This window comes from Solanum lycopersicum, chromosome 5 (genome assembly GCF_036512215.1).
Source record: "Solanum lycopersicum chromosome 5, SLM_r2.1".
Taxonomy (NCBI): domain Eukaryota; kingdom Viridiplantae; phylum Streptophyta; class Magnoliopsida; order Solanales; family Solanaceae; genus Solanum; species Solanum lycopersicum.
Genome location: NC_090804.1, coordinates 50,741,992 through 50,767,948, shown reverse-complemented (window position 1 = coordinate 50,767,948; position 25,957 = coordinate 50,741,992).

Genomic DNA, 25,957 nt, shown 5'->3' with positions numbered 1-25,957 from the left:
TTAAGTCATCTATGTGCCTCATATGTCGTTTTATGTGTTTATTTATGATTCATGAAGCTATAAGTATATTACATAAGTTATTATGGTGTATATAGTAAGTGTGTCAAATTTCGTGAAGTTTGGAGGTCAAACGTCCAAAAATGTCTTCAATGTTCGAAAGGTTTGCCTTGAAACCACCTTGTGTGTCTAGGCATATTTCATTGAGTTTTACATTTAAGTTTTAGATGAAATTCATGTTATAAGTCCTTAAATCATATACTAGCATCTTTGGATTTGAAACGTCCGGGCAAACATACCCAAGGACCATCCAAGTGTCCTTGAGATAGGACCCATGTTGGTGGCCAAAACTTCCTAAGGCATTCTCACCCACGGATGGAAAATGACGGCCAGTAGCATGGTCGATGCCCCATAGGTGGAGGGAGTCGTTTGGTACTTATCCTAGGGTTCTTATCTCATATTTTCAAGCATTTGAACCCATTAACAGAGGATCGGAAAAGTCCGTTTGTGGACAAACACCCCTTCGATGGACAATTGTCGATTGGGTTTTTCTCCTGCGTGTAGTCACTGTTAAGTTAGGGGTGAACTGGTATATTAACCCCACGAACAAATAAGATCAAGGGAGGTTCCTAATAGGTCTTTTCAGTATTTTAAATATGTTTATAAGCCTAAAACCCTTAAAAGATTTCATTTTTTCAAAATCGAAACCCAAATTCCCTTGGAATTTCTCTAGAACTCCATTGGAGCCAAAATTTAGAGAGGGCTTGGATTGGAGAATTGAGTGCAGATTCTGCATCAAATTGAAGAATTAGTTTCATTAAGGTATGTTTTTTTATCCTTGAAAGTCTATTCATCAAGGAGTACAACTTTCAAAAATATTTTGTACTATTTTCAAAGATGAATTGTCTAATTTCCTGATCTATGCATGGGTTCTTGCATTAAAGGTTTTTAAGAACTGAACATTGATTTAAATATTACTAATTATATGATTTTAACTCAAATAACCTATGAACCCATGTAATTGATAAACCCTAGTTGTTTACTACTTTATGGGTTAAGTAAAATTGATCTAATGCTTATGAATTCTAGTTTAGTTTTCTATGGGCTATTCATTGAAGTAACAATTGTATTGAATTGACATCTAGGTTTTCTTAGATTGATCAATGTATATTGAATTTATCTAGCTTCATTGAGTATGGTAGTTTTATATTGAATTTATGCTCATGACCATTGGTAAGGGCCTTATTATATTTAATTGGATGGTATAGCAGTAGATTGAAGTGTTGAGTGTGGAGTTATTGTACGCGGACCCAATTTCCTTCATTTTTTTGTTATTGTCTTATATTATGTTGAGATTTGTATGGTCCACTTAGGGTGGCGGATTATGTGTTGTACTTGCAATTGATGTGGCCTTGTCGTCGTTACTTTATGTAATATGATGATAATGACCTTGTCGGCAACTACTTGAAGTCTTATGATGATTTGTATAGTTGATTATGTGAAGTTGGATAATGTCTATCTAGATGATAAGTAATGTTAATGTATATTTGTTCTGCTATTGATGCTAATTAGATGATCATGTTAGACTATAAATATATATTTATGTGTATAGTCCTAAGGTTGATATATTTTTATTCCTACTTGACTATATGAGTGTATGATGGTCGTATTGATAATGATATGGTAGTGTATAGTATGACTGAAAGATGATAATGGTTATTGCAGTGTGCTTCTAGAATGTCATGTAATATGTGTTAAAGTGAAGTATGTTGTGTATTGTCTTGGTTGACTTGTGTCACTTACTTGATGCATGTATGAATGTGAATATGAGATGCCTTGACTTAGGATGCAAAAGAATCTTAGTCTTTTATGTATGAATGACATGAGACCTTAAATGATGTTAAGAGGGTCCATAATGAGATGCCTTGAACCTAGTGGTAAGGTTATGAATGTTGAAGTCAAAAGTCGTAATGGTATCCATCAAGTAAGGGAATGACATACTTAAGGTTGGTTGGCTGGAACAACATCATATAAAACCTTGGGAAACTCATTATGAGCTTATTTTAGCCATTGTAAGGTATCCCTAGTGGACCTCTTTGCTAGGGTAGATATTATTGGGTTTCGAACCTTTATATGGAACTCCTTTATATGAACATTAAATGTTAAATATTCTATAAGAACAAAGTCTAGCACCGAGTGAGTATGATAAGGAAGTAGTTCTTGTTAATGAATGAGACAAAAGTACAAATCACACCCTTCATATTCCTTAATCATGTGCCTACATGGGATGTGTCCAAGTTTTATCATTGGCAAGTAGGACGCCCTCATTGGATAAGCTTAAAACTATGGATTCAATTTCTAGCTATCATGGTCTATGTCGGTTATTGTCTATTATTATCATATGGGATACCTACTGGCATTAGAGAAGTTCTATGACTTTAAGGTGGTGTTTGAGATTCTACCAAGACATTGCACAACAGGCTTTGAAGGTGTTGGTTAGAGTCCCTTGGTCTTGTCCAAGCCTATTACTTTAATATCCTTATGTGATGAATGAGTCTTAAATGATCTAAAGAAAGTAATGAGTTAAGTTGAGAAAGTATGTTAAATGAATAAGTACTTATCTAGAGTAGTTAAGGGTTGTCACGTTAAGGTGTGAAGGGGGCATAGGAATGATCACTTCCTATATTACCTGAATAAATCCTAAGAATGACTCTAGTTAGGGAAGATGTTGATTATGTGGACATAATCTAGGACATAGGTAGTCTTAAGGAATATTTAGTTAGTCTTGAAGAGGTCAATCACGGACATTATCTTATTTATTGACATAAGTAAGTCTTTTGATAGCCTACAGAAAGATGATGTCATATTATCTATATCTTTTCGTGTTAAGTGAGAAAGATTCTAAATTAGGTTCTCTTAAGTGTCTTTGTAAGGGATTGTATTGGCGGTCGCTTCACAACTCACTCAAGTGAGACTTAGAATTACCTTTGGTAGAAGGCTCTCATATCATGTGTTTCGTGTATTGTAAGTTTGCATGTGTCTCATTTTAAGTAGTCTAGTGGATCATTTAAGCCTGCTTAGACAGGGTATATGGACGGTCTCGCTTTTTGCTTCTTAAGTGAGTCATATAATAGCTTTTAATGGGACAATTATATTTTAGAAGGTGTCTTAGGTGAAGGTAAAAAAATTCACTGTACCAGTGGAGAAGTTTATTGTATAGTGAGTTAAAGTCATTGCAATGTTTCTTCAAAATGGTATAAATTTCTCAAATGTTATTCTTACGATTATAATATGATGTTTTAAATTAAAAGATGCATATTTTTAATAAATATCCGTTATCATGATTTTATTCATATATCATACTTAGTAAAATTAATTGTACAAATTCCATACTTTTGTTTATCTCTTAAGGTGTAAGTGAAAGGTGAGAAGGATTGTGAAGGGGAGCTTGGATTCTAGAGTTATTCAAGAAAAATTGAAGTATGGCCTCAATTGACTCGACTTTTATTTCGTCTGAAGTATTGTAATAGATTAAGTATTTTTCTATTAGTATTGTATGGGCCGTGTAAAAAAGTATTCTTGTGTCTATGTTTGATGAGATTGGTACTTAGTATATCTTATAATTTTATACAAAAGAGATTTTAAAGTCTATGCAATATTTTCTAAAATATTTTAATTCGGCACTACTTTTCACTATTTATATGCGATGAACGATACGTAAGGGCTTGCATAAGACCTCTGAGAGGTCTAGTACGCTAGCTGCACTCTGAGAGTGCCATATTATCTAGGGTTTTGTCTCGGGGTGTCACATACAATGTCAAAACCATGAACTTAGGTGTCAAAAGGTTTGAAAATTCACTATTTATAAAGGATTCACAAGAAAGTATTACTTAAAATTAGGCCCAAATAGTAAGTATCACATTACTCAAAAGGGTCTTTTATTTTCTCTCCAAAAATAATAATTTAAAAAATTATTCATAAAATAAATAGAGAAAAGACACTCGGTTAAAAGGGACAATTCTTAGAAAAAGAATCGAAAACAAAAGCCAAGGAACCCATCCTAAAAAAAACTCAATAAAACTGTAAAAACTAAAAATATTCCTTCGCCCCATATATAAAAAGATGTTATGCCCCCAAAGCGTTAAATAAAATATAAAAAAACGGTTAGCGAAAACTCCTTGAGGCCTTTAAGCCTTGATAGTAGCACGTTCTCTAAATTTATATCAAGGGTCGTCACCCCCACACTTAAGCTCAAACATGCTCCTTTCCTTAGGAGACCATGAGTAAAGCCTTGGTTCATGTAACGTGTAACATAAGTAGTCATCACTTCATATCGCAATACAACTAAATAACGTATTTTGTCATAACAACCAACATTCATATAAGAGTAACATCATATATCATCAACATATATATTTCATATCATCATATAACTTAAGAACAGTCTTAATTTTTACATGAGGGAAAATACTCATTAACCGACAAAGACCATGTGAGCTTAACATGGAATCCGGTGTCTTCCCCACACCGAAAAGAGGTGGTCTACTGGACAAAGTAGAACCTACATGACATAGATTTCTAGGTTGATCCACTAGATAGTATCCTATGGTTGAAACATAGTTCAAGAACTATTAGATATATTAGAGACTCATAGTTCCTTATTACATGGCAGCCTCCATCTCATGAGAATCATTGTGAACCTACCTTACCTCTAGGGAAGGACACTTACCATATCTAGTTCATTGGTGATTAGCTTAAGTACCTTTCTTTAAATAACCTTTTAAGTTTTATTTAATCATAAACTTATCATAGGTCATATGATAGTATCTCCTTGTATAACTTGATCATGTGATCTTTTAGATTAGATGAGAATTGTCCTTTCATTGTAACCTTTCTTTAGTGAGATTTACATCGCATAATCATGTGTAAATCATACAAGAGAGTATCATAAATTGAATATTCGTATTCTTATAAAAACTCACAAGTAACATGTTCATAGCTCATCATATACACATAGAAACATCGTACATACTTTTCATAACATAGCATCATTGTTTATAGGCTAACATAAACATTTAGAGTAATCACACTTAAAAGACTTACCTCTCGCTTCCAAGAACCTTATTCATCATGCAATATTCATAATCATACATAGTGGAATAATCAATGATAAAATAAATAAAAACTCTTAAAATCGTGTACAAGATAAATACATAGCATAGGACAAGGTAAACGGGTCATTAAAGGGTTCATCCAAACCTTAAATTGTAACCCTAACGTTTTCACGTTATCAAACACTACAAACAACCCATGCAAAACCATCACATTGAGAAAGATCATGTATCACACGACAGTAAAACATTTTGAATCAATGACTCAGCAATTCGTACTAAGCTGAATACAGAAAATGTTTACTTTTTGTTGAAAATCATAAATCAAGGGTTAGGAAGAAAATCTATTTTGTAGAGTAAAAACCCTAGTATTGAAGTTCTTCAAAACTTATCTTTAAAATACATCTTGGGGAAAGAAATCCCTTATAGATGAAAAATCCACGAAAATCAGATTGGAAACTTTGAAACCTTCATCTTCTTCCTTGAGATTTTCTTGCTCATCAATAGAGTTTTGAAAAGAGAGTATTCTAAGAGAATTTTTCGTTTGATCTCATATGGGACTTGTAAAAGTGGTCTAAATCTGAACTAATATACATATATAGTGTAACGACCTGTTTAGTCATTTTGAGCAGCAGACTTCAATTCTGGAAAAAACTGGCAGAAGCGACGAACCCCACGACGGACCGTCATGGGCACGACGGACCGTCACAGGGTCTCGTTTCAAAACACTTAGAAAATCTGAAATTGGGTACTGAAAATCGACTCTCTGAACTTCGTGACGGAATGGCAGGACGGACCGTCACAGACTCTTCAGAGAAATTGAGTCTCTGAACTCTGTGACGGGCAGCAGGACGGACCGTCGCAGGCGCGACGGGCCATCACAGACTGCGAAATCCTAGTTTGGGTCGGATTTCATTACACATTTTAAGGGACGTTTTGGACTATTCCTACTTTAATTATAAAGTTAGAGGGTTAATGTTAATAAGTCTAATTACTTGGGGGTTAAAAGAGGTAATCTTAAGTTAATTAGTGGGTCATTATTGCCACCTTTTATTCTTAATTATATACTAATTAGGGTAAAAGAAAGAGGGTTTGAATAAAGAAAATACAAAGAACAAGAGAAAGAGAGAGAAAGTTGAACGAGAGAGAGGATCGAACGAGAGGAAAAACACAAAGCTTGGGAAATTGCTTGCTTGATCACGAATCTTCGGTGGAGGTAGGTTATGGTTTTCATGCTTTCATAGTAAACTCTTAATAGAGAATGATATGTACTGATAGTATTGTAAACCCTGCTATGTGCTTAATTGTATGCATGCATGAACGTGATTATATAATTGTGATTATATTAAGCATGATGAAGTTATTGAATCCCAAATCTTGATAAAAACCTAATCTCTTTTTAATGATGATGCCTTGGTAAGGGAGAAGGCTTGATGAACTAAAGTAATGAGATTGATGATGCCTTGGTAAGGGAGAAGGCTTGATGAGTTGATAGAATGAGATTAGGGGATCGGGTGTCATGAACCGACATGTAGATTTAGGGGATCGGGTGTCACGAACCGACACGTAGATTTAGGGGATCGGGTGTCACGAACCGACATGTAGAATTAGGGGATAGGGTGTCACGAACCGACACGTAGATTTAGGGGATCGGGTGTCACGAACTGACACGTAGATTTAGGGGATCGGGTGTCACGAACCGACACGTAGAATTAGGGGATCGGGTGTCACGAACCGACACGTAGATTTAGGGGATCGGGTGTCACGAACCTACACATAGAATTAGGGGATCGGGTGTCACAAACCGACACGTAGATTTAGGGGATCGGAGTGTCACGTACCGACACAAGAGGATTAATGAATATGAGGGAGCGGAGTGTCACGTACCGACACAAGAGAAATAAATATAATGAATCTTGAAAGATGTTAATATGCTCAATCTAATGAACATAATTCCCAAATGAGTATGGTGTTGAGGCTTGAGTCCTCATGTGTGAACTTGACGGTAATTGTTAATGATATAGTACTTGTTGTTGCTACATGTTGAGTATCATAGTTGAGTTTATGATATTATCTGATATATACTGTTTTCTATTTTGAGTTGGCTGATGATATCTACTCAGTACCCGTGTTTTGTACTGACCCCTACTTTTATGTTTTCTTCTTGTTTATTTGTGGAGTGCATCAAACGTGCTGTCGTCTTCGACTCAACAGTAATTCAAGCCAGTCTTACTACATCCGAAATTCAGGGTGAGCTAATGCTTCTAGCTTGGACTGGATCTTCTTCTTCAAGTCTTGATGCCTTGAACTTCTGGCATGGACTAGCTTCTTATGTATTTTTAGCTTTTAGAATACTTTTAGTTTAGTCATTTGATCGTAGATGTTCTTGTGGTGATGACCTCCAGATTTTGGGGAATGATAAGTTTTGAGTTATAGAAGTTGATCTATTGATTTTTATTAATGAGTTTAAGTCTTCCGCATTACTTTATGTTGATATTATATTGAAATGTTAAGGTTTAGATTGGTCGGTTCGCTCACATAGGAGGGTAAGTGTGGGTGCCAGTCGCGGCCCGATTTGGGTCGTGACAAACTTGGTATCAGAGCATTAGGTTCGTTGGTCTCATCACACAAGAACGAGTCTAGTAGAGTCTTAAGGAACGGTAGGGGGACGCCTTTACTTTTCTTTAAGAGGCTATAAGACTTTAGGAAAATTCCATTCTTCTTTCTTTCGTGCTATTACTTGGGTCCAACTGGTATCTAGGTGATACGAATTGGTATCTGACCATCTTCACTCTATTTCGCAGATGGTTAGAACTAGAGCAACAACCGCGCCAACACCAGCACCGGTGGAACAGGGTGCGTCAGAGCCAGCCACTGGGGCTGTAGCTAGAGGAAGAGTAGCGGCAAGAGGCCGTGGTAGAGGTCGTGGGAGGAAGTCCTCTAGAGGAAGAGGACGAGCACCTAGTCCGTCTGATACTAGGGTGGTGACTCCTTCACCGACTGGGGAAGTGGTAAGAGAGGGTGAGGAAGGGGAGAATGAACAAGTGCAAAATGAGGAATTGCCACCCCAACCTACCCCAGAGATGTTCAATCAGGTTCTCGCTTATCTTAGTGGGTTGTCTGATCTGGGTCAGGCCCCTCCAGTGTTTTCTGCACCAATACCTCCGGTTTCAGAGGTACAACATGCAGCCACTATGGCTCCTCGTATGGATGCCTGATTGGACATAGGCACGTTTCCACGTCTGACTACTGGGCCTATAATGACAAATGAGCAGCATGAACTTTTCAGTAAGTTCTTGAAATTGAAACCTCCAGTCTTGAAGGGTGTTGAATCTGAGGATGCTTACGATTTTCTGGTTGACTGTCATGAGCTACTATACAAGATGGGTATAGTAGAACGGTTTGGTGTTGAGTTCGTGAGTTATCAGTTTCAAGGGAATGCCAAAATATGGTGGCAGTCACATGTTAAGTGTCAACCAACGGAGGCACCACCTATGACTTGGGCCTCATTCTCTAGCTTGTTTATGGAGAAGTATATCCCCCGGACTTTGAGGGATAGGAAAAGGGATGAGTTCTTGAGCCTAGAGCAAGGTAGGATGTCGGTCAATGCATATGAGGCTAAATTTTGTGCACTATCCAGATATGCCACCCAACTTTGTTTCAGTCCACAAGAGCGGATTCGTCGTTTTGTGAAGGGGTTGAGGTCAGAGTTGCGGATTTCAGCCTTACTGGTAGAGGCTACGGCAAAATCCTTCCAAGAAGTGGTAGATTTCGTGGTAGAGGTGGAAGGAGTGAAGCCAGATGAATTCACCATGGCATCGACATCAAAGAGGTTTCGAAAGGGGGGTGATTTTAATGGTTCTTACTCTAGAGGACAGGGTTCTAGAGGTTACTCAGTTCGACCCATTCAGTCTTCACTACAGACTGTAGTTGGGGGTCCACCTCAGACCGGTCAACACTTCTCTGAGAGACCTATGCTTGACTCCAGAGAGTGTTATGGTTGTGGGGAGACTGGACATATTAGGAGGAACTGTTCAAAACAGAGTTATAGACCCCCAATGGCTAGAGGTAGAGGTGGTCATGGTAGAGGCCGTCATTCTGGAAGACGTGGTGGTCGAGGTAATGGTGGTCACCAAATTGGTCGAGGTGATGGGCAAACTGGAGCCACTACATCACAACATGGTAGGGGCAATGGACAGACAAACGATAGGGCCCATTGTTACGCTTTCCCTGGGCAGTCTGAAGCGGAGGCATCCGATGCTGTCATCACAGGTAATCTTCTGGTTTGTGATTGCATGGCTTCTGTATTGTTTGATCCTGGATCCACATTTTCTTATGTATCTTCCTTATTTGCTAATGGTCTAAATTTACATTGTGAATTACTTGATATGCCTATTCGTGTTTGTACTCCAGTGGGTGAGTCTGTGGTAGTTAAAAAAGGTATATAGGTCTTGTTTGGTGAACTTTGTGGGGAGCGACACTTATGTAGATTTGGTTATGTTAGAAATGGATGATTTTGATGTAATTCTGGGTATGACTTGGCTTTCTCCGCAATTTGCGATCTTGGATTTGTAATGATAAAACGGTGACGTTAGCCAAGCCTGGGAAAGATCCGTTAGTGTGGGAGGGTGACTACACTTCCAATCCGGTGCGTATCATCTCCTTTCTTCGTGCTAAGAAAATGGTTAGTAAAGGGTGTTTAGCTTTCTTGGCACATCTCAAGGATGACACTACCCAAGTACCTTCGATTGAGTCGGTTTTGGTGGTTCATGAGTTTCGGGATGTGTTCCCTGCAGATCTTCCTGGTATGCCACCAGATAGGGATATTGATTTTTGTATTGACCTTGAACCGGGTACTCGCCCCATTTCTATACCCCCTTATAGAATGGCTACCGCAGAGTTAAGAGAGTTAAAAGCACAACTTCAAGAGTTGTTGAGCAAAGGCTTCATTAGACCAAGTGCATCTCCTTGGGGTGCTCCGATTTTGTTTGTGAAGAAGAAGGATGGGAGTTTTCGAATGTGTATAGACTACAAACAACTAAACAAGGTAACCATAAAGAACAAGTGTCCTCTTCCTCGCATTGATGACTTGTTCGATCAGTTACAAGGTGCTTGTGTCTTCTCTAAGATTGACTTGAGATCCGGTTATCATCAATTGAAAATACGGGCAACGGATGTGCCAAAGACTGCTTTTAGAACCAGGTATGGGCATTACGAATTTGTAGTGATGTCTTTTGGTCTTACGAATGCCCCTGCTGAGTTCATGAGCTTGATGAACGGGATTTTTAAGCCATATTTGGACCTCTTCGTGATCGTATTTATTGATGATATACTGATATACTCAAAGATCAAGAAAGAACATGAGGAGCATTTGAGAATGGTATTGGAAATGTTGAGGGAGAAAAAGCTTTATGCCAAGTTCTCTAAGTGTGAGTTTTGGCTAGATGCAGTGTCCTTCTTGGGGCATGTGGTTTCTAAGGATGGAGTGATGGTGGATCCTTCTAAAATTGAGACTGTGAAGAATTGGGTAAGACCTACTAATGTGTCAGAAATAAGGAGCTTTGTTGGGTTAGCTAGCTACTACCGCCGATTTGTCAAGGGATTCTCTTCTATTGCTTCCCAACTGACGAACTTGACTAAGCAAAATGTCCTATTCGTATGGTCGGAGGAGTGTGAGGAAAGCTTTCAGAAGCTCAAGACTCTGTTGACTACTGCACCAATTCTCACCTTGCCAGTGGAAGGTAAGAATTTCATTGTCTATTGTGATACATCTTATTCGGGTTTGGGTGCAGTGCTAATGCAAGAGAAGAATGTGATTTCTTATGCTTCAAAATAATTAAAAGTGCATGAACGTAACTATTCCACTCATGATTTGGAATTGTCCGCGGTAGTGTTTGCATTAAAGCAATGGAGACACTATTTATATGGGGTTAAGTGTGAGGTCTATACGTATCATCGTAGCCTACAGTATGTCTTCACTCAGAAAGATTTGAACTTGAGACAGAGGAGATGGATGGAACTACTGAAGGACTACGATATCACTATTTTGTATCATCCGGGGAAGGCGAATGTTGTAGCGGATGCTTTAAGTAGGAAGGCGAGAAGCATGGGAAGTCTAGCTCACTTGCAAGCTTCTAGACGCCTATTGGCTAGAGAGGTTCAAACTCTAGCTAATGACCTAATGAGGTTAGAAGTAAATGAGAAGGGAGGATTGTTGGCTTGCGTGGAGGCAAGATCTTCTTTTCTTGACAAGATTAAGGGAAAGCAGTTTAATGATGAGAAATTGATTCAGATCCGAGATAAAGTGTTGCGAGGAGAGGCTAAGGAAGCACAAATCGGTGAGGAAGGTGTTTTGAGAATCAAGGGAAGGGTATGTGTACCCCGAGTTGACGATCTGATCAACACTATTCTGACAGAGGCTCATAGTTCAAGGTATTCTGTACATCCTGGTGCAACCAAGATGTACCGTGACCTAAAGCAATACTTTTAGTGGAGTAGAATGAAGCGTGATATTGTGGGTTTTATTGCCATATGTCCAAACTGTCAACAAGTAAAGTATGAACACCAAAGGCCCGGAAGAACACTTCAGAGAATGCCCATTCCGGAATGGAAATGGGAGAGAATCGCAATGGACTTCGTGGTTGGTCTTCCAAAGACGATGGGTAAGTACGATTCCATCTGGGTGATTGTTGATAGGTTAACTAAGTTTGCTCATTTCATTCCAGTCAAGGTGACTTACAATGCAGAGAAGTTAGCTAAAATTTATGTCTCAGAAATTTTTCGGTTGCATGGGGTTCCACTATCCATCATATCAGATAGAGGTACGCAGTTTACTTCCAAGTTTTGGAGAACATTGCATGCTGAATTGGGTACTAGGTTGGACCTTAGTACCGCGTTCCATCCTCAGACCGATGGTCAGTCTGAGCGAACGATTCAAGTGTTGGAGGATATGCTTCGCGCATGTGTGATAGAGTTTGGAGGCCATTGGGATAGCTTCTTACCCTTAGCGGAATTTTCATACAATAATAGCTATCACTCAAGCATTGATACGGCTCCATTTGAAGCATTGTATGGTAGGAGATGTAGGTCCCCATTGGTTGGTTTGATGCGTTCGAGGTTAGACCTTGGGGTACTGATCTCTTGAGGGATTCGATGGAGAAGGTGAAATCTATTCAAGAAAAACTTCTAGCGACGCAAAGTAGACAAAAAGAATATGCAGATCGAAAGGTTAGAGATTTAGAGTTCATGGAGGGAGAAAAAGTCTTGCTGAAGGTTTCGCCCATAAAAGGGGTGATGCGGTTTGGTAAAAGAGGCAAGTTAAGCCCAAGGTACATTGGTCCCTTTGAAGTACTTAAGCGAGTAGGGGAGGTGGCTTATGAGTTAGCCTTGCCTCCAGGGCTGTCCGGAGTGCATCCGGTATTTCATGTGTCGATGTTGAAAAGATACCATGGGGATGGAAACTACATTATCCGTTGGGATTCAGTTTTGATTGATGAGAACTTGTCTTATGAAGAGGAACCTGTTGCCATTCTAGATAGAGAAATTCGCAAGTTGAGATCAAGGGAGATTGAATCCATCAAAGTTCAATGGAAGAATCGACCCGTTGAAGAAGCCACTTGAGAGAAGGAGGCGGATATGCGAGAAAAATACCCACATCTGTGTACAGATTCAGGTACTCCTTTTCGCCCTTGTTTTCCTTCTTGTGATCGTTCAGGGACGAACGATGGGTAAATTGGTATCTATTGTAACGACCTGTTTAGTCGTTTTGAGCAGCAAACTTCAATTCTGGAAAAAACTGGCAGAAGCGACGGACCCCACGACGGACCGTCATGGGCACGACGGACCGTCGCAGGGTCTCGTTTCAAAACACTTAGAAAATCAGAAATTGGGTACTGAAAATCGACTCTCTGAACTTCGTGACGGAATGGCAGGACGGACCGTCACAGACTCTTCAGAGAAATTGAGTCTCTAAACTCTGTGACGGGCAGCAGGACGGACCGTCGCAGGCGCGACGGGCCGTCACAGACTGCAAAATCCCAGTCTGGGTCGGATTTCTTTACACGTTTTAAGGGACGTTTTGGACTATTCCTACTTTAATTATAAAGTTAGAGGGTTAATGTTAATAAGTCTAATTACTTGGGGGTTAAAAGAGGTAACCTTAAGTTAATTAGTGGGTCATTATTGCCACCTTTTATTCTTAATTATATACTAATTAGGGTAAAAGAAAGGGGGTTTGAATAAAGAAAATAGAAAGAACAAGAGAAAGAGAGAGAAAGTTGAACGAGAGAGAGGATCGAACGAGAGGAAAAACACAAAGCTTGGGAAATTGCTTGCTTGATCACGAATCTTCGGTGGAGGTAGGTTATGGTTTTCATGCTTTCATAGTAAACTCTTAATAGAGACTGATATGTACTGATAGTATTGTAAACCCTGCTATGTGCTTAATTGTATGCATGCATGAACGTGATTATATAATTGTGATTATATTAAGCATGATCAAGTTATTGAATCCCAAATCTTGATAAAAACCTAATCTCTTTTTAATGATGATGCCTTGGTAAGGGAGAAGGCTTGATGAACTAAAGTAATGAGATTGATGATGCCTTGGTAAGGGAGAAGGCTTGATGAGTTGATAGAATGAGATTAGGGGATCGGGTGTCACGAACCGACACATAGATTTAGGGGATCGGGTGTCACAAACTGACACATAGATTTAGGGGATCTGGTGTCACGAATCGACACGTAGAAATAGGGGATCGGGTGTCACGAACCGACACGTAGATTTAGGGGATCAGGTGTCACGAACCGACACGTAGATTTAGGGGATCGGGTATCACGAATCGACACGTATAATTAGGGGATCGGGTGTCATGAACCGACACGTTGAATTAGGAGATCGGGTGTCACGAACCGACACGTAGATTTAGGGGATCGGGTGTCACGAACCGACACGTAGAATTAGGAGATCGGGTGTCACGAACCGACACGTAGATTTAGGGGATCGGAGTATCACGTACCGACACAAGAGGATTAATGAATATGAGGGAGCGGAGTGTCACGTACCGACACAAGAGAAATAAAGATAATGAATCTTGAAAGATGTTAATATGCTCAATCTAATGAACATAATTCCCAAATGAGTATGGTGTTGAGGCTTGAGTCCTCATGTGTGAACTTGACGGTAATTGTTAATGATATAGTACTTGTTGTTGCTACATGTTGAGTATCATAGTTGAGTTTATGATATTATCTGATATATACTGTTTTCTATTTTGAGTTGGCCGATGATATCTACTCAGTATCCGTGTTTTGTACTGACCCCTACTTTTATGTTTTCTTCTTGTTTATTTGTGGAGTGCAGCAAACGTGCCGTCGCCTTCGACTCAACAGTAATTCAAGCCAGTCTTACTACATCGGAAATTCAGGGTGAGCTAATGCTTCTAGCTTGGACTGGATCTTCTTCTTCAATTCTTGATTCCTTGAACTTCCGGCATGGACTAGCTTCTTATGTATTTTTAGCTTTTAGAATACTCTTAGTTTAGTCATTTGATCGTAGATGTTCTTGTCGTGATGACCTCCAGATTTTGGGGAATGATAAGTTTTGAGTTATAGAAGTTGATTATTGATTTTTATTAATGAGTTTAAGTCTTCCGCATTACTTTATGTTGATATTATATTGAAATGTTAAGGTTCAGATTGGTCGATTCGCTCACATAGGAGGGTAAGTGTGGGTGCCAGTCGCGGCCCGATTTGCGTCCTATGAATCTCCCAAAAGACCCTCCACATAAATTACAAAAATGCCCCTCCTAAATAAACTATAAATAAGAGAGTATTTGACGTAGCCAAATCTGAAAATATGTTAAGGGTTTTGACTTTGAATAAGATTTTTAATTAATTAATTAAGTTGTTAATTTAATTAATTATGTGACCTAGGGTAATTACTAAAGCACCCCTAAGTCACTAGGACCATAACCAACAACGTTTGCCCATCCTTGGTTGGGTACTAGGATGTTTCTTTCGTACAACGTTTGCCCATCCTTGGTTGGGTACCAGGATGTTTCTTTAGTTAGTAAGCCGAATAGTGTCACCTGGTTAGGTTTTAGGATTTCGGGTACACTAGATAGTTTATTTTAGTTAATCATAGTTTAATTAGTTATTTATGTAAGTTAGTTAGAGCATATTCCTTGTTAGGAAGCAAGGCACCATGTGTCTTTACCCGTATGCTCGCCTGCCCCCTAACCGAATTCGGTTAGGGCTTGGTCGCTTGGTCTCTTGCACATGTGCTTTCATATGTGTTGCTGCACATTTCTTGTCCATGAACCCCCACTATGTCCTTCGGCACTGCTTAATCTACATGATCATTTTAAATGATCACGTGTATGGTACATAGTCTTGACACTTGGATGCCTCGTACCTAATGTGTACAACTAAGAAATTATTATCTTAGCTTCTGGTCTTCATTGAAGGAACATTTCCTAAATAAGCTAGGATTGGAGCATTTGGACGTCAAAGTATATCTTCTTAATACATAGAAATTGGCTAAAAATCAAAGTGTATTTTAAGTTACTTGTTAATACATTCAAATTGGCTAACACCCTTGAGCCAGAATACTCTCTAACATGCCTAATATTACTCAATATTGTTTATTGGGATGCCTATGTACAACAATACATATTCTTAAAAGCTAATAGACACTTCACTATACAAGTACATTTTCTAGAATGGTACATCTCTAATTTTGGACTCCTCAATTTGTTGTGCATAGACAATGAGCCTAGAAATATCCATATCATTAAGAAACATTACCGTATGACACTCCTTCTCAACAAAGCTAGACACTTCCATCACAAATTTTTTCATCCTAGCCCTGGGGTTGGCTACCATGGTTGAGGCATACTTAGATAGTTGGGTGAATTTGAGAGAGTACTTTTGCACACTCTTTCCCCCCTGACGTAGGTGCATGAATTCAACCATCTTCTTCTCCCTCCACTTCAGGTGAAAGAACCTATCTAGGAGAGCCTCTTTGAGTTCCTCCCAATCAACAAGAACTCTCTCTAAGGGTCTCTCAACCCTCAATTTCTCAAATCACACTTGAGACACAACTTTGAGTTTGTAAGCGCCTAAGTCCACGTTTTCCCTAGGGGTCACACTGTAGAACCTACCGCTTTTAAAAAATCCTATTTGGTACCTTGTGGATCTGCATCCACCCTATAGCCATGATAAGTGGGATAATTCATCCTCATGAAATCACGAATTCTAGAAGTGGGAGTACTAGCATTTGGTTAGGGTCCAACTCTTTGGTTAACTTGGGAAACAAAGTGATTGTTAACGACATTAGATGTGTCATGCGTTGGGTCAAATTCATTAGGGAATCCCTCAACTCTGCATTAGACATATCTCTTTAAACAAAAGGAGCTTAAGGAATAGGAGACACTTCGAGCACTTGAAGTTCTTGAGGCACTGGAAGTTCTTGAAGGGGAACCTCCTCATTATTTTCCTCTAGGCCAACAATAGCAACATGGCCAACACGGGGAGGGATCCTCACATTAGCTACACCTCCCTCCTCCCTTCTATAGGTTGATCTTATCTTATTCATGTTGTATAAACATAAAGAGAAGATGTTCATAAAATACACTTTATATTACTGAAGTCTAAGGCACAACATTAAAATAGAAAAGAAAGTGAAACTTCTATCCTCATATAACCTCTTGTCCATGGATGTGTCGTGACTCACACTAATAACCAATATACTACTAGATGTGGTTGGTGAGTGTTTTTAGACCCTAATCTATTCTTCATAACCTTATGCTCTGATACCAAGTCTTTAACGACACAAAAGTATCCCCTAATAGTTAGGGCAAACCCTCTGTTCGTGGCAAGGTGTACTTGACCCTCTGTACAAGCTCTTTAACTATCGTTTATTACAAAACACATTAAAATTAGTGTTGAATCAAAACTTTTCATGAAATCTCATAAAAACTAGTCTTTCATAAATATTTAGAGAATCTTATCATCACAAGCCAACTTAAAGACATGACATAATATCTTATGGAAACCGCCCTTTACATTAAAAAGAAATGCATAAAAAGTCTTAATAATAAAACTAGGAAACAATAGTCCTTAAATATATGAGGACATACCAAATCTTGAGAGAGTAGATTTCTAATCTTCACCTTCAAAATTCCGAAAGCCTTCAACCTGTAATAATAGAGTATTGAAAAATATGTTGTTACTACAAAACATTGTACTACGTATGGCATAAGCAAAACCTTGTAAAAAGGGACATTTTTGTATAATAACATTTCATGCCAAATAAGTAAAACAATCATGATTTAAGAGTTGAAATAGTATAAGTATCATCATTTAACACATAATAAAAGAATCTCATAATTTTTAAATCAAAGAACACACTACAGTAACATCCAGAATTATTAAAGTGAAACCCATTACAATGAATGGCATAATCCAAGTCATGCGAACCCTTTTCCTTTGATGTTTTTCTAACCAAGTTATTCTAATATCCCATAAAGTAAGACAAGAAGGGATCGACAATACACCCCCTTCAAGGCACACCAAAGATATTCATAAGACGACCAACTATAGGGCTTACCTCATATGGAAATCAATTCAACACTCTTGGTTAAACATGTGCCAAACATTCATTCAAATGGACTTCATATAATTACCCTTCTCCAATAGTACTAATAGTTCGCACTAAGTGCAACGTGAGTGTACCATCCCATTCTACTTCTCCCAGTTAGTGGTCCTAATGTATTCCTTTTGATTGAGTATTTTACAATGACATAACAAAAAATTACAGTGAACTCTATGAAAAATTAAAGTAAACTAAAAGACTAAAAAATAGTTAACTTCCATGGTATATCCAATGAGGAAGTGAGCTTATTTCCGTAAAAGTTTCGTAACCAAGGTTATCCTAAGACTCTTCAAGGTAACACATGAAGGAAACATCGGAACAGCTCCTTCAATGCACACCAAGGGGATCCTTAAGACAAACCACTAAAAGCATACTCAACTCGGGAGAATAAGTCACCACTCAAATCACAAGAAATTAGAAGGACAGTCAACAAACCACCAAATACTTCCCTTTCGGAATTCCTTCTTAGTGAAATGAGTACATATCATCCCATACCACCACCTACCCTAAGTAGTACACTATTTTAGATGGTTTGACACCAAGACTTCCCTTTCGAAAGGTCATGCTTAGTGAAATGGTAGATAGCGTCCCATACCACCATCTAAAGTAAGTAGTATACTCTTTTAGAAGACTTAACTCATTCATTTCTTCTGTGGGGGTTAGCTTAACCGACATCGACCATGAGATCTAGACATGGAATCCCGATATTAACCCCTATCGAATGAGGGATCCTCACTTTCCTAGAGTAAGGTCGTACTTTTTAGCTTTCACTTGGATTTCCCAATAAATACACCTATGTGGGCACATAGTTACGGTATAAGGAGATTGCTACTATGTAAATCATTCTCTACTAAGGAGGCTTACTCATCTCAAGAGGTACATTGAAATATAACATCACAACTCACGAAGTGCAACAACCCTTCTTCATATCCTCTGGGTGCTAGGCATAACTCCCCATGGATTCTTAACATTTTAAACTATAGGTTAATGATAACTAGTGAGCACCACATCTCAACTCACAAAAGGTATTCATCCTCCAACCTATCAAGAAAGCTCGCGAGAGGAAGTGAGGTGTGCTGATTGCACTCCGAGAGTGCCACTTGTCAACTTATAAAGAGTCTTCACCCCAAAACTCCCATTTTTGCTCAACTTAGCTCCATATATTTATTTAAGTGTGTGTGTGCACATACGAGAACACCTTGCACATACACATCATCTAATTCACAATAACTTTTCCTACAATCATCAATTCACACACTTTACATGCTTCACTTAATCATATACCTCATTTACGCATAATAAAAGCCAAACATGCAATTCAAGCTTCACAAAACAAAGTACAAGACCCATCTTCTATATAACTTAAATTCATTATAATTCCTTCAAAGAAACACTCATATTACATACTAAATAATATCATATTCATCAAGTAGACACGGCCACCAAGAAGGTGGACTATACCACTCAATAACAATTTATAATAAGAATCATACAATATAAGTAACTAACCATATAACCAAGACATCACAACGTATAACCAATTTCTCAATATTTCATAATAATAGGGACCTTAGGGAAGTATCTAAATAGAAAACCAAAGTTCATAACCTACACATTCATGCTCATTGGGATTTTCTCCTTTACTTCTGAGTGCATAGAAACACCTCTTATTTGGATCATCATCCTTCGGAACATCAGGATCAACTTTCTTACCCTCTTTTCCTATAGAAGAAATGGTAGGAAAATCTCTCACTTGTGTCCTTCTTTACAACAACCAAAGAAATTGTTAGTACCCTTTAGGAATTTCCCGTAGTTCCCCTTTCCACAAGTGATACATATAGGTTTTCTATTTTGAGAACCAGCTCCTTTCCCCAATATAACCTTAGCACTCCAAGGTTCTTCTTGAGTTTGAGCCCTATTCTTGAACCTTGGTTGACCTTGATCACTAGAACCACTCCTTTTCAAGTTCCTACCAATTCTTCCTAGTTTAGACTCCACAATTTATTGGGCATACACCATGAGTCTAGCTAGGGTCATATAATCATGTAGCATGGTTGTATGACATTCCTCCCTCACTAGATCGGCGACACCCATCATTAAACGACTCATCTAATCCCTCGGATTAGACAAAAGGTATGGGGCATATCTACATAACATAGAGAAGTTCAAAAAGTATTCCTCTACACTCATGTAACCTTACTTGAGATTGATAAATTCCTCTGCCTTAAATTCCCTCCTCTCAAGAGGAAAGTACTTTCCAAGAAAAGATTCCTTAAATTCTTCCTACTTAATAGGACCCGACTCCACCGGCCTATCATACTTAAATTGAGTGTACCAAACTAGAGAAACATCCTCAGTTGATACGAAGCTAACTCTGCCTTCTCCTTAGATGTAACCACCAGAGCACTCAACACCTTGTACACACCATTTAGAAACTCTAAGGGATCCTCTCCCACCTTAGAGACAAAAAATATATGAGGATTCAACCTCACGAAGTCTCTTAAACTAGATTTCATAGTTCTCTCCAAAACATTCACCATAGGCACCATACTCAAATTTTCTTAAGTAGTCACGACTCGGGCTAAAGCAAGAAAAGCCTCTTTAATATCACTATTACTCGAATTTGGGGAAACCACCGAAACATTATTACATTGTTCCACAATAGAGACTTGATCATCCTGAGCACCTTGAGGAAATTGATCATATTGCTCAACTAGAGAAGGAATCTCCTCATGCACATAATTCTCCTTAACTCTTCTAGTCGGTATCCTCCTCGTATTCATCTTCCTAGAAACACAAGGAAAACCATAATAAAAGAGTACTCATAACGTTTACTCTACGTCACGACATAGGAGTAGAAAAAGAAGGGAAACTCTATCATCATATAGCCTCTCACTCATAGATATATCGCGACTCACACTGATTGTCAAGGCTCTACTAAACGTAACTTCCTGACACTTTTTGATTTCTAAGAATACTTTCATAACCTATGCTCTGATACCAAGTTCGTCACATCGCGAGACCACACCCGAGATGATATGGCACCCTCAGAGTGCAACCAGAGTTCTCGACCTCTCGGAGGTCTTATACAAGCCCTTACATATCCTTCATCTAATATAAATAGTGAAATGTAGTGCAGAATTAAAACTTTTCACAAAACATTTCATAGTCTTTAAAATCATTATCATATAAAATCATAGGAAATACTAAGTCTCAATTTCATCAAACATAGACATGAGAATACTTTGGGACACGGCCCATACAATACTAATATAGAAGTACATACTTTATTACAATACTTTGAAGGAAATAATATAAATATATGTAATCCCTCGAGTCAATTGAGGACATACTTCAATTTTTCTTGAATGACACTAGCATCCAACATCTCCTTCACAATCCTTCTCACTTTTAACCTACACCATTATAGATAAACAAAATTATGGAATTAGTACAGACAATTGTACTAAGCATGTCATTATGCATAAAATCATGAATGTGGACCTTTATAATAAATATGCAACTTTTTATTTAAAAATCATATTATATTCATAAGAATAACTTTTAAGCAATTTCTATCATTTCAACATTACAATGACTTCAACTCACTCTACAGTGAAGTTCTTCACTATTACAGTGAAGTGCCAACCTTTACATAAGACACCTTCTAACATGTAATTATCCCACTAAAAGTTATCCTAAGACTCAATTAAGAAACACAAAGAGAGACCACTCATACACCCTCTCTAAGAATGCCTAAATGGTCATCAAGACTACTTAAAATGAAATACATAAAAATTTAAAATACGCCAAACACATGACATGAGATCCTTCTACCAAATGTTATTGTAAGTCTGACTTGAGTGAGTTGTGAAGCGACCTTCCATACAATCCCTTACACGCACACTTAAGAGATCCTATAAAATACCTCAGATAGAATCATTCTCACTTATTACAACAACGTATAGATAATATGACATTCTTTCATGATTGACCTCTTACAGACTACCAAAGGCACACATCATGTCAACATAATCAACATCTTTCCTATCACGTCTCATTCTTAAGACTTTTCTAGGTAAGATACAAAATGACCATTCATATGCCCCGTTCACACCTTAACTAGACAACCCTTAACTACTCTAGGTAAGTACTTATTAATTTAACATTATTTCTAACCTTAAGTCATTACACTCCATAGTTTATTTAAGGTTCATTCATCACAAAAAGACATTCAAGTAATGGTCTTGGAAAAGACCTAGGGACTTTAACCAACACCTTCAAATCCTATCGTACAATGTCTAGATAGCGTCCCATGACACCACCTAAACTTCATAGAACTTCTCTAATGCTAGTAGGTATCCCATATGATGAGAGTAGGAAATAACCGACATAGACCATGATAGCTAGACATGGAATCCGGAGTTCTTATCTACTCTGATGAGGGAGTTTTACTTATCAATCAAAGGACTTGGATAGATCCTATGTAGGAAAATGGTCAATCAGTATTAAGGGTGTGCTTTGTACTTTATACTCATTCTTTAACTAGAACTACTTCCATTATCATACTCAATCGGTTATAGCCCTTGTTCTAATAGAGTATTTACATTAAAGGTTCATATAAAGGGGTTCCATATAAAGTTCATAACCCAATAACATTTACCATACCAAAGAGGTTAACTAGGGATACCTTACAATGGAAGCAAGAAGCTCATAATGACTTTGCTAAGGTTTGGTATGATGTCATTCCATCCAACCAACCTTAAGTCTATCAGTCCTTTACTTAAACGATACCATTACGACTTTTGGGTTCAACATTCATAACCTTACAACTAGGTTCAAGGCTTCAAATAAAGGACCCTCTTAACATTATTTTTGGTCTCATGTTATTCATACATACAAGATGAATAGGCTTTATCATCTTAAGTCAACACATCCTAATTCATATTCATACATTTATTAAGTACGGGACACAAGTAAACCAATACAAGACATAAAATACTTCACTTTAACACATATTACATGTAATTCTAGAAACACAAACAAATAACCATTATCATCTTTAAGTCATCCTATAACCATCAATATGACCATCATAGACAAGTAGTCTAGTAGGAATGACCATACTCAAACCCTAAGACTATACACATAAAAGCTATATTCATAGTCTAACATGATCATATAATTAACATCAATAAAAGAACATACATAATTTCACATTTCTTATCTTGTAGATAGACATTATCCATCTTCACATAATCTACTGCATAAATCATCATAATATTTCAAGTATTTGCATACAAGGTCATGATCATCATATTACGTAAAATAACGCCGACAAGGCCACAACTATTGCAAGTAAAGCACATAACACCACCACCATAAATGTACCATACGAAGCACAACATAATTGAAGTCTAATTAACATAAAACAAAAGGGAATTAGGGTACCGTGCCACCACTCCATCCTCAACAATTGAATCCAATGCTAAACCATCCAATTCAATACCATAAGGCTCTTACCTATGGCCATAAACATCAATCAATAAGAAAACTATCATACTCAGTGAAACTGGGAAAATTCAAAATAGATTCATCAGTCAAAGTAAATCCATATTTCAATTAAATACAATTATTACATCAATAAAAAATCCATAGAAAACCACACTAAAATTCATAAGCATTAGATCAATATTACTTAACCCATAAAGTAGTAAAAACTAGGGTTTATCAATTACATGAGTTCATAGGTTAATTGAGTTAAAATAATTTAATTAATAACAATTAAATCAATATTCCATGCTTAAAAACCTTTAATACAAGATCCCATGCATACATCATGAAATTGGATAATACATCTTTGAAAACTTCAGAAAATATTTTCGATGTTGGGATCCTTGATGAATGGAGTTTCAAGGATAAAAATTCATACCTCATTGAAACTAATTATTAAATTTTATGAAGAATCTCCACTCAATTATCCGATCCAAGCCTTCCTTGAGGTTTGGCTCCAATGGAGTTCTAATGAATTTCTAAGAGAATTTGGGTTTTGATTTGGAAGAATGAAATCTTCTATGTGTTTTAGGCTTATAAACATTTTTAAAATACCCAAAATAACCTTTAGGACCTCTCTTTATCATATTTGGATGTGGAGTAAATTGACCAATTCACCCCAAACTTAACAGTGCTTGCACGTAGAGAGAGACCCAATCGAAGGTTGCCCATCGATGGGGAATCAGTCCAACATTGGACCGTCCTATACTCCGTCGATGGGTTTAGAGGCTGGAAAATGGTATTATAGATCGATAGGCTAAGTAACGAACGATTCCCACCACCTACGGGGTATATACCAGGCCATTGGCCGTCGTTTGCCATTCGTAGGTGGGATTGCCTTAGGCAGTTTTGGCCACCAACATGGTTCCTTCCTCAAGAACCAATAGATGGTCATAGTGGATGTTTTCTCAGAGGTTTTCAACACAAACATGCTCATATACGAGTTTATAACCTCTCACATGAGTTTCATCAAAAACGTACATGTAAAACTCGACGAAACATGCCTAGACAAATAAGGTTGTTCAAGGCAAACCTTTCAAGCGTCATGGACGTTTTTGGATGTTTAATCTCCAAACATCACGAAACATGACACACTGGGTATATGCACCATAATAACTCATATAATAACCTTTTATATTCATAAATCACACATAAAACTACATATGAGGTGCATAGGTGACTTAGTCATCGAACGTCTTAGTCGTCTCTTGATGTTTCACTTCTAATTCACCTAAAAGTCTATACCATGCCTCAATACAACATTATAGAACATTTCAGGATATTATAAAATCATTAAAACAATTTTAGGATCTTGTCTCTCTTAGTACTGAAATTTATCCATCTTAATTGATTCTTGTGTCGTGTGTGGTGAGATTTTTTTTATTCCGTGTTTTGCATCTTAGTCTAGAACTTTACCTGCATTTTATTGAAGCAAAATAAAAAAGTGTTGCCTTGTTTAGGAGATGATAATACACTTTCATTTATTTGTCTTATAACTTTTAGCTTTTCAAATAATTTATAACTATTTAGCTCTTTTGATCTTGTAGACTTTTGTTGGTAGCCATATTTTTCCCTTAACTATTTTGTTTAATCCCTAGTTTTTGTACCTTGCTACCTTGATAATCATAGCATAGACTTATTTTAGTTATCAACTCTGAGAAAAAAGAACGGATGAGTGAAAAGGTAATCAATGATAGCTAAAAATTTCTTAAACTCCCTCATTCAAAGAATGTGAAAAAAAACTAAAATAATAGGCTGTGAAATGAAAAAAATAAAAAATAAAAAAGAAGTTACCTTGATGATGGCCCTGGCCCATCCAAGGATATTGTGCACCTTAACTCATGTAAAGTATGCAAGTTGAGCGTGGCTATTGTGAAGTAAAATAAAAAAGAAAAAAGAAAAGAATAATGTCTGAAACATTCTTGTGATGATGAGAATTACTTGTGAAATAATTGTTAAAAAGATTGCTTAAAATAAAAAAAATATGGGTGATGAAGTCTAAAAATTGCAAAGATCATAAGAAAGTGGAAGTAACTATAACATAGTTTTCCTACCCATCCGTTGGCTTACATTACAACCCGTTAAAGCCCTATTTGATTCTATTCAAGCATGCTTAATTACAGGAGATTTACATAATAGGAAAGAATATGGTTCTTTGTGCATACATGTGAATTTTATTTGTGAGTGCGAGAGTTGTTCTTAATATTAAGTCCTTAATTTTTATTTAATATTTTGCATTGTGTGTGTGGACTACTTTTTTGTCAGGGCACTTGTTTCTTGATAGATAGGTGATGTTATTAATTTTCTTCAATGACAGTACGGAGCAAGCATAAATTTTATGAGTTCAAAGTCCTTCCTTGAAAATAGGAGGTTTGAGGTTTGTTGTTTACTTGAATGTCTTGTATAATGACTGAGAAGTCTAACTTATATTTTAAAATGGGTGTATGACCTAATTGTTTGTATTAATCAAAGTAATGACATTGCCAGTATGATCTTATATTTGAGCTTTAATGTTTGCTCGAGGACGAACAAAAGTTTGAGTGTGGGGTGTTGATGTGAGGTCAAAATACTTATTATTAGCCATTATTTTACTTGCATTTATTATTTATATTTTCCCTTTTTTAGTATATATTTTATGGAT